Below are 13692 nucleotides of genomic sequence, written 5' to 3' on the forward strand. Positions count from 1 at the left end.
TTTTGGAAAAGAATATTTTAAAAAATATGAAGACAGGTAAATTTCTTTTATACCCAATTTTATGTTCTTATGGTAAGGTATCATGAAAATTTAGTTTCGCATAAGAATATTGCAGTAAGTGAGAAAAAACATGGTTTTTCTCGGAATGGTAAAAAGTGGACCTAACCCCTTTTGCAACTAAACTCTTCATTTATTCAAATAGTCCTTTAAAATTCCTTTATTGAGTTAGCATTATTTTTCTGACAAGATATGCTTCATTTTCTCGTTTGCAAAATGTTCTTGATAAAATGGAACCTTTTCAGATCGATATATAAAAAAAATTAAGGTCGTGTTCCTCGTATTAGAGATACGCTTCACGTTAATATATTTCTGCAAATAATCCTTAAAATGCCCCCTTTCAGATCTATATATTCAATATTCCAGCCCCTCTTCGGGCTTACATTACTTATTACATACGAGTTATGTCATGGATATATTTTTAATTGCCATGATTATAGAATGTGCTACAAATATCCCTTTTAAGATCAATATAGCCTTAATTTAATTCAGCTCGCGCTTTGCGCGCATTATTCATTTAGTGAGACATGGTCTGGAGATATATATAAATGTATAATGTTTACGACTACAAAATGTACGGACAAGTCAATATATCCAAAAAATTTAGGACGCGTTTTGCACTTGTTATTTATTTAGTGAAACGCGTATCAATAAATACAAATTTTCAGATCCAGCTTCGCGCTTGCATTATTCATGAGTGAGATTCTTATCATGTCCATAAATTTCAAATCATATACTCACTTTCATATTTTTTCCAACGAGTTCCCTCTCGTGATAACTCATCAGTTGCTTGCCCTCACCCTCACGGCAATTTTCCAACAGTCCACGCATGATTTTTTTTCTTCAAAATTTTGTATGACGTATTAAATATGTGTCTTATACATGTTTGTTGACAGGCGATTAAACGTGGGAGAACCCTTTGATTACAATCCAAAACAATCACTAGTTTCTTAGTAGGCTACTTTTCTGACCACTTTATTTCAGCATTCTCTTTTTTTGCGTTAAGTCATATAAATAAAGACATATTTGGAACAAGCCAATTTGTTATTTAACATTTTAAAAATCAAGTCAATCTCTGCATAGTTTTGCAACAAGCAGCAAATATTCTAATCAAATGAACTAAAAACAAGTAAATGAATCAATAAATAAATATACGGGCAGACAAAGAAATCAGTACAAAAATTAATTAATTAATTAAATAATTAAAAACAAATAAAATATTTATGGTAACACTTGGAAAGGAAACAATTGGAAAAGAGAGGGGGCATGACTGAAATTCTTCGGTAAAGGAGTGGGGGCAAACATAAAAAAGACCTCTGAATCTGCCACTTGTTCCTGAAAAACAATCTTAATACTACAGTCACATTTCCTCTATGGCGGCCGTATGGCTACTTTGGCTAGTAAAAAACAGACGTTTTATTCATTTTTATTCATACCACCAAAACGACTGTTTTCGTCTACACGCCGTACGGCCTCAGTAGAGCAAATGTGACTGAGATATTAGGTGAATGAAAAAAAAAACGTTTCTGAGCATTTTACAAAGATCTATAGGCATTCATTTCCAATGCATTTACGAAAGTAGTTCCTTCGAAATTCAACATATGATGGTGTTTTCTTTTCCTGCACAGATTGTTTAGTCATGCATCTCCATTAGCCACTGAAAAGACTGCATAACAAGAAATCCAAGTTTAATTGTAATTTCGTGCGTACAGGCGGTCAAGAAACATACATCTTTTATCTATGTGTAGGAATGCTAAACACCTGCTACAACAGCAACGAAAACTTTTCATGAAACAATTAGACAGTGATTTTCACTGACTATTGTTGTAAGCTACTAAGATCCTTGCATCTCATTGGGTGAGTGAACATGACTGATTGTCTGTTCTGTTTCATGAAACACGCGCAGCACAGACTCCCCTGGTAATGGCCAGTACAAAATTGCAGGTGGATTAAATATTTCGCTGTCAAGCCATTCTTTTGGGGGAAGATGACCAGGGCCCCGTCTTACAAAGGAGTTACGATTGATCCCATCAATCGTAACTATGGAAATCCATCAGTGTCATAATTTTTTTGTACAGGAAATTTGTTAAATGTCATTTGTAAACAAAGAAGATCACACCAAATTGTCAAGAAATCATTGAATTTATGGATATACATTCATATCTAGATTTTTTTTGGAACAAACATGCATTTTATATGTTGACTTTGCTGGCTTTCCATAGTTACTATTGATTCGATCAAACGCAACTCTTTGTAAGACGGGCCCCAGATGACCGTTTTACTTTATCCATGTATATCCACTGACAAAATAGTGCATGGATGACGCCACTTGGTCATGTTGGTTGGGGGTAGGGAGGATATCGCTCGTATTTTTTTCAAGGGAGTAACAAAATAAGGAAAGAGAGGTTTTAATTGAAAATCTTCCGAATTACTCTATTCAGGTTTATCCACTGACAGAAAAATATTGATGACACCACATGGATGGGGGTAGGGAGGATGTTACCAGGTACATTATTTTTTGTCAAGGGGTTAAGAAAAAATAAGGAGAAGAAAATGTAACGAGAAGTTTTCTTTAAACATAATCTTCATCAGGGTCAACTGAATAAAGTGGAATATAATTTTTCTAAAAATACAGATTTTTCCAAATTTTATATAAATATCCTGAAATAAAGTAAGATATAATGATACTGACGAAACACAAGTGTCGTTCTGTCCGGGGTCATGTCTTAGCGCCCCGCCCTCTCTATCATTTATGAGAAAAAATGTTTGTCCTTTTTTATGTTTTCTATTTTTTTTATGCGTTAGCCATGGTTTCCGGTTTTAATATTAATGGGTCATGTCTTAGCGCCCCCGCCCTCTCTTACTCTCTATCATTTATGAGAAAAATGTTTGTCCTTTTTTATGTTTTCTATTGTTTTTTATGCGTTGGCCACGGATTGCCGGTTTTAATATTAATGTTTTTTTTTTATTTATAGGTATTTTTTTAATTGTTTGCATTTGATTTCTGCATAGGTCTACAAATCATCAATTTTTTTTCTTGTTAAACATGGCGACAGATTAGTTTTCAATTATGAGGCCTTTTTCAATAATTCAATAATTACTTTGAATTGTGTTTGCAGTGTTTTCAAACTGCCCATTTTGACAATTAATGGATCGAGGCATGGCCCTGGAAAGCTGCGATGCACCCCCATTTTTTTTCTTTGGGTGCTGCGTGTAATATTTTCCAAAGGGCAGTACCCCCTTGAAATCTGGAAAGTATGATAAATGGCAGAAATGTAATGAAATGAACGACATTTTCTTGGACCCCCCCTTTTTTTTTGCTTGTCAAATTTCTAATTTTGAATTGAAACCCTTTTTTAGGGGGTTGTTTTTTTGTTGCTTGTCAAAATCACTTCAGCACACCCACTAGGGAAAAATGGTTCTCAGTGCCCTGGATGGGGGGGGGGGGGGGTGGTTATCAATTTCTGACCCCCCCTCCGTTTATAAAATTCTGTATCCGCCCCTGGCGACCACTGCCGGGTTGGAAGGTTGTTGAAATAACGTTTGGCGATGTCATTTATAAATTGATAGAATCTCCTGTATCTATTGTTGCTATGCCTGATGTGCACAAAATAAAGCATTTCGTTTTGGCTCCGCCGGCCGGCCACCTTAAGATTGGCCTGAGGGCGAATGTATATCCATCCGCGCGCTTTCACAGTCCATCATCAGCAGATTAGTTTGAATGAAGGGCTACAATTTCACGTTTATCAGTAGCATCCTACCAATTTATACATTTAATGTCATCAGAAAGGCAATAATAGAGGTTAGTTTATTTTCTAAATAATGTATTTTTATAAAATTATTAAGAATCAAGTGAAATTTTGATAACTTGTTTTGTTACTTAATAATACAGATCGACGCATGTTATCGTGCAAGGTATATGAGGCGATAATGGTCGAGTGCATTTTGCTTTTGCATTGAATTACAAACAGATCATGATTTAGACAGTGAAGCTTATTTTCTCACGGTTGAATTTAAAGTATGATTAATTTACCTTTTGTGTTGTATTAAAAATAAGTATGGTTCACCTTATTCATTGATTAATTTAAGGTACCATAATGTGTAAAGCATCACAGTAAAACGTTGTTTAAAATTTAAGCAACGTTGTTTAATCCCGTCACTCTTACAACTAATTTTTAAAACTTTTAAACGATAGTTGACTATGATTATTGAGAAAGGGATGTTCTTCCCCACTTGAAATGTGAAACAGTTTTATTTTATTTACAGTTAAGAAAGCCTCCTACTTCCGACTCTAACCAAAACTTGGTCATAACAAGAAAATAGAAGTTTTACTCATTATTCGACAATTGATATTCACCGACAATCATATTTAGTCAGGGGTGGATCCAGGATTTTCCAGGGGGGGGGGCACATTTTCCCTGGAAAATTTGACAAGCCAAAAAAAGGGTCCTCACCTGTGTTTGAATATTCAAATAAAAAAATAAATGTTGTGACTTTCAAAGGGGGAGCACACTTGTGTAAAAACGGCATATTTACACTAAAAATTGGGCTCTCAGAGGGGGGGGGGGGGCACGGGCCGGATGTGCCCATTCTCCGTCACCGCCACTGTATTTAGTTCATATCAACAAGGGCCTATTATAAGACAACATTTAAACTTTCCTTACAAATTGTTGCGAAATTTCAAATATTAAGGATGGCGTAAAAAGGCACGCATTTTGACTGATATATTGTATTTTTTCATAGATTTTGCGCAGAAAGTGGAGCTGCATTTATCAGACAGAAGCCATCATCTAGTACCATTCAAGTCAGGTGCATACGGGAAGGAGGAAGGGAGGTCGGCCTTAACGTTTAGGGGGATGGACGTGAGACACTGCATCTCGCTACACTTGGACAGAAATACAAAGAGCAGCCCCCGGGAGTAGCCCAGTAGAGAGTGCGGTGCTGCCGCAGCCTGAGATCGATAGAAGAGATAAGTACATGTAAGTAATTACCAATATTAATGAAAATTATACATTTCTTCTGGATACCACTTTTATTGCCTTTTGTGGAATTTTAGGAAATGTGAAAATCCACCTATTCTACGTGCGAGGTTATTGATTTTATTTTTCACATGTATTATAGCATGTAACATGAATAGAAAGCTTAATAAAATTGAGGTTTAAAGCATAAGATGCAGATAGCAGGGGCGTTTTGGTTTAAATCAAGGTCTTAAAGTTGAGAGAACGAGATACACGAATGTATCTCATGCATTATGTGTTTATACTTTGCTGTGGCATTTCAGTAAAATATATATAAAAAGAAATCATCTTCAAATGTTCAAAGAATTAATTCATTCTGCATTTAATCCTGCATAGCCCATTCTCTTTCTCTCTCTCTTGCCATCTTCGATCTCGTGAGCAAAAATTCTTGAATGTAGTTAGCTGTCAATCATTTTATGAAAAGAACAAGAGATATATCCGCGAATCGACTTTATTTTGCATTCTATCAGAGCATGGACCTATTATCAGAGGGTGTTGTACATTTCACGCATGCAAGCATGCGTTAATTGAATAAAGACTAGTAAATTTCTCGATCCGTTATTTTGATTGACAAATAAACAACAGCGCGTGCGGCGCGTGCCGACTGTCATATTACGTCAAGCGGCCAGATATCTTAAATCACAAGTTGATTTTAAACTCAATAAAATTAATAAAATAAACAAGTAGTTCAATCAAACCTACTTTTCCTACCTCTTCAAGGAATACCCCAGGCAGAAATTAACAAAATTTAAATAAATATGGTAAAATAAAACAACAAAATAGTACTTGAAATTGACAACAATTGGACGAGGAATAAAAACGCTATGACATTTAAAATGTTTGCATTGTTTCTAAACACTTTTCTGCACGTCGACATCATGATTATGATGCTATGGGCTAGCTGATGTCATCTCCTCCACTTTTTTGTTTTTATTATGTGAAGTTATAGCTGTTCAATCTTTTCCTCCAATGAATAAAACCAGGATGCATGGACAACATATTAAATGTGTTAAGTCATCAGTGTTGAAACTTATTTTGCTCCACGTGAGACATGTTTACACACACGTCTGAAAATAACAAATAATGATTTATTATTTGATGTAATGAAATAAAATGGAAAGGGGGATATGGCATCATCAGCCCAACTATTGCATAATGGCCTGTAAATCCAATCGTTTTCACAAAGTATTGCTAAAAATTAAGTTTTTTTTATATTTGTTTTCTATCAGATACAGTCCTCGGTACCTGCACGAGTGCATAATCAGTAATTGGCGCCAACTAGATATTGGACATAAATGTATGCGTCATATTGCCATCACGTGACTGAGCGCTCGAATCATTTTCTCCGAGAAGAGGCAGAGCAGTCCAACCAGAACCGACTCTCGTCAAACGGGAATTATTAATACTTCAGAAATAATTTTTTTACGGCAGTTGGAGAATCTTCATAATTTGGAATATTTACTGGAAGAACTTGAGTTACAAGGAGCAGTTTGGACAGAGTTTTTTTTGGACGGAAACTTTAAATTTTCTGTGTGCGGACTAGACACCACTTGAACGGCAAAGCTTCGCCGAGGCTATCCGAACCTCTCGGCGGGGTTTGTTGATGGGTCTCTGGACGGTTTTTCTGCCATTGATAATCGATTTGAACTTGATAACTATGATTATCAGCGGACAGCGACATGTTTGAATTTTGTGGAGCTGTGGACATGCAGTGATGGATGAATACGTCTCACTGGATTTAAGATGAAAATGAGTTTTGGATCTAGAATTTGTGTTGCTGCCTGCGATCATGGATACATGACGATGCCACCAGAGAGAGGTCAGATGATGAAAGAACATGCTGAGACTGAACAAATGTTGCTGTATGAGTGAGTCCTTTTACTCGTAGAACAATACGGCAATATCACTTAATGAAACTTTGAATTTTATGGAAATTGGTTAAGTCTATGTTTTAGTGTCAGGATTTGTAGCGTAAGTTAGTATAGCCCCCCCCCCCCCCCCGTAGGCGTAGAATAAGCGCCTGACCGAAACGTATTCTTTTGCCTTTCTCCATAAAGTTTATCGTTTCATATCAAGAAGATTGCTGTGTTGTCACCTGCTGGTAATGAAATTAATTTTCATAATTTTTATTGAATGTGTGCCAAAAGCTTTACAACTTTTTTAAACAAAAAGGTAGTAAGGCTTTTACCCCGACAGTTCTCGTTGAATTGTACGTTACGATTTTGTGTGTTTCTAAAAACAGAGGCGGTGCCAATGGAAGGGGACCGGGGCTTTCTTCCCTATGATGTTTTAAGTCATGAAAAAAGGGAAAAAGAAACGATAAAGAAGGAAAGAATTCAAAGACAATTCGAGGTCACCAAACTGTATAAGACCCTTATCATTCAACTGAGAGAAAGGATGAAGTCACCATTCGGTTAATTATCTTTCCCCTAATACCCAGGCGCCGCCCCTGAATGAAAACACTTTCCACGCCAAGATATTGGCCGATGGAATTCGCGTAAAAACGTTAACGACATTCGATCATTCGGGCGTTAATCGATTTCACTTCACGTTCTCGTTGGAATATCCGTTTCGTGCGTTTACAAGGTGAGATATATTACATTTATTGTATTTAAATTTTGTATATTTCCTTTTGATAACCAATAATATAATATCAATTTCGTAAGTTTACAAGGTAAGATTTATTCCATTGATTTTGTCAGGTGTGATTTCGTATATTTATTATTGCTATAACAGTTACAATATTCGTTTTGCATGTTTAACGGTGAGATTTTTGTATGTCTATTATATTCTTCTATTGTCATTGCTACTCTAATCATCATTGTGTGGTTTATTACATAGTCCCATGATAAAAGTTGTAAGTGCCTGGAGAATTAGTTCGGGTGCGAGTGAGACCGGATAGCTCATGAAATATTAAGCATATCTATCATGTCTATACCATGTATATGAAGAGGCTAAGAGTCAGTACCGAAAAAAGGGTGATGGACTGTGACGAGGATAGCTTATAATTCAATTTCTTCATACATGTAAATCTATATGCTCAGATAATTGTAGTTTTCTACATTTTTGTTCAGCAGTTTGAAGTTTTAATAACAGTCACACGCACGTATATTTATGATGATAAATAGATCTCGACGTCATTTATCGTGGATTTAAGGCAGTGAAGGGTCAACGACGTATAATATAGTGTATAAGTAGAGGGCGTGGGGGAAAACGGGGGGGGGGGGGGACGATTGCAATCACTCCCTCGCAGATACACAAGCTTAACTTTCTTTCTGTCAAGACCTAGCTTATAACAGAAGAATAAATACATAACAAAACGGGTTTATGGTGATAAAAATAATGACAACATTGAATGATAGTGATAATAATCATTGTCAATTGAAAAAGACAATAAATTCGTTTAATAATGATGATCTAGCTTAATTTATGTATTTAAAATTTTAGGACCTGTGATAAGAACCAATGTTATTCATATTGTAGGTATAGTGCACATTTTTTTGTATTCGAATAAAGAGAACCATTATCAGAACCAAGCTACATGGAATCTGTTTGAAATTTTAGATCTAGAGCACACATTTTTTTTTTTTATTAGACTTAGCTGAAACCGAAGTAGAAATGAAAAAGTTAATGGTGATGACGATGATTATGATAGTGATAATAATGATTATTGTCAAATGAAAAAGAATTTTGTTCATATTTTAGATCTAGTGCTCGATTTATGAATTAATCTTTTAGAAACCATTATCAGAACCAAGCTATTTCATAAACCACATGTCCTTTGTTTTATATCCTATATCTAGTGCATGATCTGTGTATTCATATTTACGGAAACCATTATCCTAACCAACCTGTATAATATGGAAATTCGTTTTATTGATAGAGCATAATTTTTGTATAACATTCATAGAAAAATAGAAACCATTATCAGAGATAAGTTATTCAAGTAATATGGAATTTATTTTGAAATGCTAAATCTTGTTTATTTCAAATTTATACAAACTGTTATCAGAGCCAAGCTATTTCGTTAATAAGGAATATTTTTCAGATTATAGATATAGTGCATAATTTATATATTCAAAGTTATAGAAATAGTTATTTGAACCAAGCTATTTCATTAACGTGGAATTGTATTTTATATTATATTAACATAGCATTAACATGCAATTTTTTGTTTATGTTTCAGGTATGGAATGCCCAAAATATACACAACACTAGCCAGGAGGAAATTCTGGTTCACAATAACAGCTAATTAGACTCCGGGATATACGCAATGTAGATGACTACTATACTTATTTAGGTTTTATGAATATGGGTAAAAAATAAAAGCATTCACGGCTTTAGTAAGCCTGACGACAGCGCGAACATGAACAAATTCTGCACTTACCTGATAGAACAATAAGAAATATCACTTTCATAATCTTAATGAAACTTCCAATTTTATCGAGCTGGTTTGTGAGACCGAGATTAGTGTCAGAGTATTCGCCCACTCGTTCATTCATTGAATCTCGTACGATCACCAGTTCCTTACGTTTAGTTGTCATGCTTAATATGCACATTTAAAACATCGATCGTGTCGTTCGTTTGAATTAAGAGGTAAGTTTAAGTTTTTATATCCATTAATCAGTGATAAAGTGATACAAGTCTTATCATTTGTTATTAACGTTCATGCTGTTTAAGGTTATGACAAAAGTCCCACGCGCGTAATATGATATTAAATCTAAACATAGTTTTCACGGTGGCTTAAAGAATCGCGACTTTTAGAAAGAATGCACCATAGGCACTTTTAGGCCTACAAATAGAAAAAAAAAGATAATCAATAAAACGTGGGCTTATATACCTTTCTTTTCGTTATGAGACTGAGCTGAGTAGAATAACCAAATGTTTATGGTGATGATGTTCATAATAGTGTTAATATATATTTTCAAAAACCAAAATACAAGGATTCTTTTTTTATAAAGTAGATCTAGTGCATTATTTAGAAGACTTTTCATTAAAACGGAAGTTTATTTCGAATTGTAAATCTAGTGAATAATTTGTATGTTCGAATCTATAGCAATCATCAGAACAAAGCTATTTCATTTACAAGTAATTTCGTTTTAGATCTAGTGCATAACTATACTAAAATGTATAGAAACCATTATCCTTGTTATCAGAAACAGGTTATTCCACAAACGTAGTAACATAACATTTTGTTTTATATTCTAGATCTAGTACATGATATATCCTTCAAATTAAGGGAATCAAGAGAAACTATTATTGGCTCCGAGCCATTTCATAAATAAGGAATTTTGTTTTATATTGTATAGTGCATAATATATATATTCAAATATATATTGTATATCATAGCATTAACATGTATTTTTTTGTTTATGTTTAGGTATGTAATGCCCAAAATATACACAACACTAGCCTGGAGGAGATTCTAGTTCACACCTAACAGCTACTTAGACTTCGGTACGCAATTACAAATGTAGATGATTACTAGACTTATATTAAGGTTTTATGAATTTGGGTCCAGAATAAAAAAATCATCCACGGATTTAGTCAGCCTGACGACAGTGCAAACACTAGCGTACCTACGGGGGGGGGGGGGGGGCAGAGGGGGCACTCTGCCCCCCTGACGAGCCACAACCCATACAAAAGACATATACCTGCCCCCCCTGACGAACTTGAAGACCTTTAATGCCCCCCTGAAGAGCCTGAAGACCTTTTTTTTTTTTTTTTTTTTTTTTTTTTGCTAGTCAAATTATTTTCTGGTACGAAAACCTAAATTTTTTAATTGAAGACCTTTTTTTTTTTTTTTTTTTTTTGCTTGTCAAATTTTTTTGGCGGCCGATTTTGCCCCCCCTGTGGAAAATCCTAGGTACGCCACTGAGTGCAAACATCATGAACATGAACATAATTCTGCAATTACATGATAGCACAATATGGTAATATCATTTTCATGATCTTAACGAAACTACAAATTCTATCGAGTCGGTTTGTGAGACCAAGTTAAGTGTCAAAATTTTCGTCCCCCACTCGTTCATTCGTTGAAGCTTTCGTAACATCACTCGTTTTTTGCGTTTAGTCACCATGCTCAATATGCACATTTAAAACATCGATCGTCTCGTTCGTTTGATTTAAGAGGTAAGTTTAATCTTATTAGCTCTCTTTTGACACTTTTTTTTATATTACGTCAATCAGTGATTAAGTGATACAAGTCTTATCATTCGTTACTAATGTTGCTGTTTGAGGTTATGACAAAAGTCTCACGCGCGTAATATGATATTAAATCTAGACATCTTGTCCACGGTTGCTCAAAGAATCGTCAATAGAACATATAGGCTTATATAGCTTTCTTTCCGTTATGAGACCGAGCTGAACAAGCAGAATAACAAAAGGTTTATGGCGATGATGATAATCATAATGACTATTTCAAAATGCAAAATACAAGGATTTTTGTTTGAAAAAATCGAGCTAGAGCGTAATTTAATCAAAATTGAATTTTTCTTTATTTTGTAGATATAGTGCATAGTATATGTGTTCAAATGTATAGAAATCAATATCAGAACCAAGCTATTTCAATTACACAGAATTTCGTTCCAGATCTAGTGCAAAAACTATACTAAAATGTATAGAAGCCATTATCCTTGTTATCAGAAACAGGTTATTTCACTAACGTATTTGTTTTACATTCTAGATCTAGTACATGATTTATTATTCAAATTAAGGGAATCGGGAAAAACTTCTATTTTATCCAAGCTATTTCATTAATATGGATTTTTGTGTTCTATGTTTCAGGTATGGAATACCTCAAATATCTACCCAGCACTAGCCAGAATCAAGGCAAGTATATCTCTAACAGTATTACATACACCTCAGTACAATTAGAAATTATGTAGATGATTACTCTTCTTATCATGCTTATCAGGTTTTATGAATATTTGTCCATACGGACTGTTAAATCATTCATGGCTTTTATGTCATGTCGACCTTAGCTAGACCGAAAGCTTCTGTTTCATGTGTTTTGTCGGTCGATCCGCTGGACATGAAAAACAAGTTTTAAAAGAAATATCTAAAAACATCCTCCAAATAGACGGATTTCATCTGTCTAACATCAGAAAACCTCATGAACATAAACAAAAATCTGCACGGGTAATCTACCTGTAAATATTATTTCATGAACTAAGTGGGATTATGAATTTTATCACGGACCTATGGTGAGTCCAAGTTTGTGCCAGGATTTCGAGGCAATATGTACCCATTGACATTCTCAAATAGGCGCCTAACACCTTTAAGCTTGTACCAAAACTAGCTCGTTAAGATTTGATATTTCGTGTCAAGATGATTTAACGTGACTGGGATAGTTCGACCGTTCCGGAATAAAAAAAATAAAAAAAACTAGGTTGCGCCTTTACGTAAGATTTTTCTGCATTTTCCTCCCCGCTGTTAGGCTTTCGGCTGGCAAAAACAAAAACAAAACGAAACAAAACAAAAAACACAAAAAACGAAAATCGTTGATATAATTCGTCTGTCCACTGGTTCATCCGTTCGTTGAGTCTTTCGTACGATCATTCGTTTTTTTTCGTTTTTAATCATCATGCTCAGCCATGGAAATGTGTCGATCGTCTCGTTCGTTTGCGTTATTACGGTAAGTTTAATCTTATTAGTATTTTTAACAATTACTTCGTACATATCAATCACTGATATAAGCCTTGTTTTATTCGTTTATTAACATTGCTGTCATTCAAATTTCGAAATTTTGGTTTGACATTTCATACAGAACAAGCCCATGCACGGAATGCAGTGATGGAGACAAAAGTAAATTAACGTCAAATTTAGGGTTTTGGACACATAAGGCTCAGATCTAGAGTAATCATAAGCAAGCAGCTCCATTGTTTATATTTTTTTCAAAATCTAGGTCACAATATAACTATTATCATTAGAAATAAAAAGTACAAACAGTATATTACTAATTAATTGACAGCATTCCGCAACGTTGATTTTATATTCTAGATCTAGATAACACATGAGTTATGCAATTAAAATTAAGAACATAATTAAAATAGATATTATCAAAGGTTTCGTTTTTATGTCGTACAGGACTGAAATGAGACAAGATCTTCGTGCAGTTTTGACAAGAAGCTTCGGCTGCAACCATGTCAACATCCGCACGCAGTTTTCACGAGAAGCTTCGGATGCAAGTAATCATGCAACCATATCGGCATATCTTCGTGCAAGTTTGACGATTCGAGAAACTTCGGCTGCAACCATGTCGACATAATCTTCATGCAGATTTGAAGAGAAACTTCGGCTGCAACTATGTCGACACATGTATTCACGTAGTTTTGACGAGAAGCTTCGGCTGCAACAATGTCGACTAGGGAAACCAGGCTCCGCGGAAGAACGTCACTTGCCTTTGAACTTTGCTGTAGTACATGAATTGCTGCAATATCACGGCAAAGCTCATAGGCCGTCACCTGTATATTTCATGATATCTGTATAAGAGAAAGGGAATAAGTAAATTGATAACATTAATTGTAGTTTGGTAGGATAGGATATCATTAATTTCAAATAATGTAGATTTTATTATCTTACAGAAAGAGGTTGCCTATTACATGCAGAATGTCGC

The 13692-nt window shown here is 34.8% G+C and overlaps 1 long non-coding RNA gene across 1 annotated transcript; it reads left to right on the forward strand.

The window, feature by feature from the left end:
* Positions 1-3736: 3736 nt before the first annotated feature.
* On the forward strand, positions 3737-9040 carry LOC135154145 (uncharacterized). Its single transcript, XR_010293562.1, has 3 exons — positions 3737-3859; positions 4801-5036; positions 6305-9040. It is a non-coding gene; the product is annotated as an uncharacterized LOC135154145 (long non-coding RNA).
* Positions 9041-13692: the final 4652 nt, after the last annotated feature.

This window comes from Lytechinus pictus, chromosome 5 (genome assembly GCF_037042905.1).
Source record: "Lytechinus pictus isolate F3 Inbred chromosome 5, Lp3.0, whole genome shotgun sequence".
NCBI lineage: Eukaryota > Metazoa > Echinodermata > Echinoidea > Temnopleuroida > Toxopneustidae > Lytechinus > Lytechinus pictus.